General features: G+C 37.6%; 1 pseudogene; it reads left to right on the top strand.

The window, feature by feature from the left end:
* Positions 1–2863: 2863 nt before the first annotated feature.
* LOC101154081 (protein RUFY3-like) lies at positions 2864–4561 on the top strand (annotated as a pseudogene).
* Positions 4562–5968: the final 1407 nt, after the last annotated feature.

The following is a 5968-nucleotide window of genomic DNA, read 5'->3' as shown; positions in this document are numbered from 1 at the left end:
TTGTCCAGGAGTATTTGCGTGGTGGGAATGGATAGGGGTGTGTGGGTGTGTTTGTGTGTTTCTGCTTTTTGCAAAAGCAGAGTAGGCAGCTCACTTTAAAGCTGGGTTTTTCTAGGAAGTACACTGATTTTGATTAAATTTTATGTTTATTGAGGGGTGGCTGAGTTTGACAATCTCTCAAAACACCTTCATGCTTTTTCTAGTGTAAACAATATTAGCACAAAAGCACTTTTCTTAATCTTAGCAAAACTTAATCTTAGCAAGAACTTTGAAGGTTAAAAACTATACAATGTACTGAACTTGTCAGAAGTAATGGGGGAAAAAAGGAAAAACCAACTATGTTAAAGAAAAACTGAGGTGTTATCACATAAATATGTCTCTTTCTATAGCTAGTGTGTGTGTGTGGGGGGGGGGTCTATATGCTTTCTTTTTACATAGCATAATGCATATGGTCATTCTGTACCATCATTTTTTCAGTAGATTATTGTTTTCAAACTATTAGCTTTTAATACCACAGCTGTCCTCAGCATCTGATAATCAAAGCTTCTAAGATTCTCATCTTACTTTCTCAGCAAAATTTTACTTTGTTAGCAATAGTACCAGGATGTGCTATACCATATATGTCATGATATATGCCTAATTAGAATTATGTAAAATGCTACAATGCCTATGTAGAGAATAATTTTCTGCCAAATATGATAACATAGATATAAAATATAAGTGAAGACAGAAAATTTATGCATACATTTTTGGGAAAGATGTGGATAAGTACAATCATGCCCAGTCACTAAAACAAGATTGGACTTCAGTTGCTAAAACTAGAAAAGAAAACAAATCCAAACTAAATTTTGTGTATGTGCTTTTTATATTGTACTTAGATTTTCAAAAGAATCTGAATTTCTCCCTGCCCACCGTGTCCAACATAAGCATCATTTTTTTTTTCTTGGAAAAGCTACTCCTTTTCCCACTGTTTAACACCTTCATATTCAATATCTTTAAAAATTGTTTTTAATTAATTCTGTCAGGAAATGTATACTGCATATTAATCCATCTCTCTCAAATATTTTTAGTAACCATGAAACTTAACCTTCTTTTCTACTAACTTATAGGTTCCCTTCCTCTTTTGAAGTTCTGTAAGCATAAGTGTTTACAATGCATCAAGCATTTAAAGATTTTGAATGGTTAATTATTAAAAATTCCCTTTTGAATTGGATGACACTCTTAGAGGCCATGTGGAAGAATCCAAAATTTTTTCATCACTAAAATGAAAATGATAAGTACATTAATCACTGTTTTTGGTGAGATTTGCTTATGTAAATCACAGTGTGTGGCAACACATTCAAAACATGTTTAAAATATTGCTTTGAAAGCATTTCAAAACATTTTTTAAAATTTGCAACTTTACATAAAAATTATTTGATGATTTTCAATGCTATCTCAATCTCACAAAGTGAGGAAGACACACATACTCTTTGTTTTGAATTAAAAATAATACCTGAATAGTCTAAATTTTCTTGCATCAGATTAAAATGTAACTTGTCAACTTTCTTGCTAAATTAGTAGGACCTTGTTTTGTGGGGGTCGGCGAAGAGAGGCAAAAAAATAGTAAAAATATAATTTCCATTTTTAATAATACAGTGATGTATTGCAATTGCAGTAACATAACTATATAATTTTTTTTTCTGAAAGTGACCCAAATAGTTCCATTACCACTGTGAATAAGTCATTCAACCATTGTGGTTAGAGAAGTTTACTTTAACAATTTCCATGCTTAAGGCCTCTCACTAAACGATAATTCTGTGGTGGTGACTTTTTGGTGTGTCTAATTGTCCACAAAACCATACTTAAAACTGGCATTTCATGTAATTTAGAACCAAGTATTTAAAATAGAATAAGAAATATTTACAAAGCTGATTATTTCATAAAAATAGGGATCTCTCAAATGTCAAAGACATAAACATACATGATATTAAATACAGGTTTATACGTAGTATAATAAAAGACTGTGGTAAAAATACAAAAAGTAGAATACAATTCCCATAAAACATATTTGGAAATAAAATTTAATGTCACAGATTAATTTTTTAACAATCTGCTTTTATCAATTTATTGTTTAAGCACTTCCTAATAAAGGCAAACAGCACTAGCAAAACTTTCTAAATTTTCCTAATATTCTAAAATATTTATATATTAATTACCATAGCGATAAAGTAATTATCCTGTGTATCTAGGTTTTAGATGTGTGACATTAACGAAGAACTCTGGTTTTAAACCTACATATTTTTTCTGAGGTAGACAAAAAAAGGGATCCTCATTGCAAGCCTTTCTCAAAATTAGTGTAACCCTCAGAACAGCCTGAGTTTTAGCTGGCCTCAGAGAATGTTTACAAAAACTGACGAAATTTCATCATTACGGCACTCAATGATTGAAGCCAACATATCCAATAAACCTCTATTGAACTTTGTGCTGAGGTTGTCAGCATGATGCAGAGATAATTTGGAGTGGGATGGTAGTTTGTTTTGTCCATAATGAGTTTTTGGTTAAAAAAAAATTATACGCACATAAAATAGAGACTGATTTTTCTTTTCTTTTCTTTTCTAGTCTCAGAAAGCTTATAAAACTGCTTATAGGAGAGGGCGAGAAGGGGCAGCCGCCGGCCTCCCCCGCCGGGCAGTCGGAGGCTGCCTTGCCAGTGGCCGCCCCCTTCTTCCTGCTGTACCCAGGCGATGGAGGAGCCGGCTTCGGAGTGCGCCCGCCGCTGAGCAGCAGCGCTCCTGGAGGACCCCGCTGTCGCCTGCTCCCCGCTACCCTTCCTGCTGCTGAGCTACCTGAGCAGCAGCGCTGCAGCGGCAGCGGCAAGCACCATCCTAATTATCTCATGGCTAAGGAACACATGAACCTCATGAACACGGCCAAGCTGACTATCAAGGGCTTGACTGAATCAGCTCTGAACCTGGAGAGGACTCTTGACTCTGACTATGCACCTCTTCAGCAATTCTTTGTGGTGATGGAGCACTGTCTGAAACATGGCTTGAAAGCTCTAAAAAAAAAAAAAAAAAAAAAAAAAAAAAAAATCTTGGACAAAATAAATCCTTCTGGGGGGCTCTAGAACTGGTAGAAAAGCCTGTTCCAGGAGCCACAGACATAACAGCAAGTGTTAAAGATCTTCCAGGACTTAAGACGCCAGTAGGTAGAGGAAGAGCCTGCCTTCGCTTGGCATTAATGCAAAAGAAACTTTCAAATATATGAAAGCTTTGATCAATAAGAAAGAACTTCTCAGTGAATTCTACGAACCCAGTGCCCTTATGATGGAAGAAGAAGGAGCCATAATTGCTGGCCTGTTGGTGGGTCTGAATGTAACTGATGCCAATTTCTGTGTGAAAGGAGAAGACTTGGACTCTCAGGCTGGAGTTACAGATTTTTCAATGTATCTCAAGGACGGGAACAGCAGTAAAGTTAGTGAAGGAGACAGTCAGATTACTGCGATTCTGGACCAGAAGAACTTTGTAGAAGAACTCAACAGACATTTGAATGCTACTGTAAACAACCTTCAGGCAAAAGTAGATGCATTAGAAAAATCCAACACTAAACTGACAGAGGAGCTTGCGGTTGCAAACAACAGGATTATTACCTTACAAGAAGAAATGTAACGAGTTAGAGAGGAAAGTTCCTACATACTGGAATCCAGTTGAAAGGGCCCCAAGCAAGACAGAACTGCAGAAGGGCAAGCACTAAATGAAGCAAGAAAGCATTTAAAAGAAGAGACACAATTACCATTGGATGTTGAAAAAGAACTGGAGATGCAGATCAGCATGAGGCAGGAGATATGAAGATGCTGGAGAAGGATGTCTATGAGAAGCAGGATGCCCTGGTATGTCTTCAGCAGCAGGTGGATGATCTCAGGCCCCTCAAGCATGAACTTGCCTTTAAGCTGCATGGTTCAGACTTAGGAGTAAAACAGAAAAGTGAACTAAATAGTAGCTTGGAAGAGAAGACTAATCAGATGGCTGTTATCATTAAACAACTTGAACAAAGATTGCACCAGGCTGAGCAAAGCTGTCGGTCTGCTGAGTTGGACAACTGGCTCTTCAAACAGGACTTTGAAGACAAGATCAACTGTCTGCAGCTAAAAATCGAAGAGCTCACCAGGCAGCAGAACCAGCCTGAGTTAGAAGTAAAACAGGAAAAAGAAAGAAAATTACAAAACAACAGGAGTATCCCAGGAAAGGGTTCCCAGAAGCCAGAATCCAAGATGGATGGGAAACATAAAATGCAAGAGGAAAATGTTAAACTAAAAATGCCTCTGGAAGAAAGCCACAGACTGCAACCCCACCCTATGGATGAACAGGATCAGCTGCTGCTCTCTGAGAAACCACAGGTATGTCAGTTACGCCGGGAAGATGTCAGCCTAACAAAGAATGTGTGTAAGAACTGCAGAGGAACCTTCTGTGATGCCTGTTCAACAAATGAACTGCCTCTTCCTTCAACTATGAAGCCTGAGCGAGTTTGCAGCCCCTGTCACAAGCATCTGATGAAGCAATATTCCACCAGCCCATCATAAGACTGGAGGCCAAGACCTGGACCGAAAAGTTTATGCAAGCTAATCTGTACCTGTATTTTAGGTGTCAGGATCTCCTAGAGCCAGTCCCTAGAGTGAACTAAAGATTTGATAGGAATTAACTAGATCCAGGGAGAAAAGGCAGTGTTTAGGGTTACTGGAAATTTTGCTTGTTTTCCCTAATAATTGTATGAATAAAAGCGAACTCACTTGAGCCCTTCTCTTCTAAATCTAAACAACCTGACAATTGAAGGTTTGCTTTATAGCATATCTTTGGAAAGGCAATTCATTTTTATGATTAGTGATAATAATGTTGGGGTGGATGTAATGGGAGAGAGAGTCCAAGCAAATAAGAATAAAAAGGAAAACAATCATCTCCTTCTATAACATTTGCAGATTCAAGGGAGAGAGATAGATGCTGAGATCAAAATGACAGATGTTACATATTTGCCCAGGTGCTGTTAGACATAAACATTGTTTCCTCTTCACCCCTACTAACTATCTCTTTAAAGTATCTCTACCAAACTTTGAATCCAATCTCAGGGAAAAGAAATTCAAGAGTAATATAAATTCTGAATGTATTGAAAACAATATTACAATATAATTTCAGGACCAGAATCTTTTGGCCTTTATCTACAAGAGTTTTCATTATCAAAACAAAGAACATTTGTTTTTCTACTTAATGACTTCAAACTAAATAACTGCCCTTTTCAGAGTCTCCTTCCACAAAACAAACCAACTCTTCCCCATTCCCTCCATCCTCTCCAAGTCATAATGGAAATTGTAAGGAGTTTTAAAAATAGGGTTTGGCTTTTGCAAATAGAAGATTTTGATTAAAGCAAAGTCAAATATAGAGTCAAACAAGTTTAATTTGTTTTCTTGAGACGGGGTCTTGCTTTATTTCCCAAGCTGGAGTGCAGTGGTGCAATCACAGCTCACTGAACCCCTGACCTCCCGGGCCTCAAGCAATCCTCCTACCTCAGCTTTCCAAGTAGCTGGGAATGGCTTTTATTTATTTATTTATTTATTTATTTATTTTTATTTATTTATTTATTTTTTTGCGATGGGGTCTCATTGGTTGCTTAGGCTGGTCTCAACCTCCTGGGCTCAAGCAGCCCTCCTGCCTTGGCTTCCAAAGTGCTGGGATTACAGGCATGAGCCACCACATGTGGCCAAGTTTAATTTGTTGATGGCTGAGAACAGTTAGCTCAGAATACTTATTACATTGTTTTATGAATAAGGAATTCCTTATTCTGTGTCATGAATCAGAGCTGATAGATGCTTTCTTGGAAAGGGCAATACAGTCATCCCTTGGTATCCTTGGGGGATTGGTTCCAGGAACCCCACTGGATATCAAAATCCTTGGGTGCTCAAGTCCCATTATATAAAATGGGTTATATGGTATTTGCA

Source organism: Gorilla gorilla, chromosome 4, assembly GCF_029281585.2.
Source record: "Gorilla gorilla gorilla isolate KB3781 chromosome 4, NHGRI_mGorGor1-v2.1_pri, whole genome shotgun sequence".
In the NCBI taxonomy this organism is placed as follows: domain Eukaryota; kingdom Metazoa; phylum Chordata; class Mammalia; order Primates; family Hominidae; genus Gorilla; species Gorilla gorilla.
Note: the sequence above shows the minus strand (reverse complement) of the source record. Positions and strands in the feature narration are given on the sequence as shown.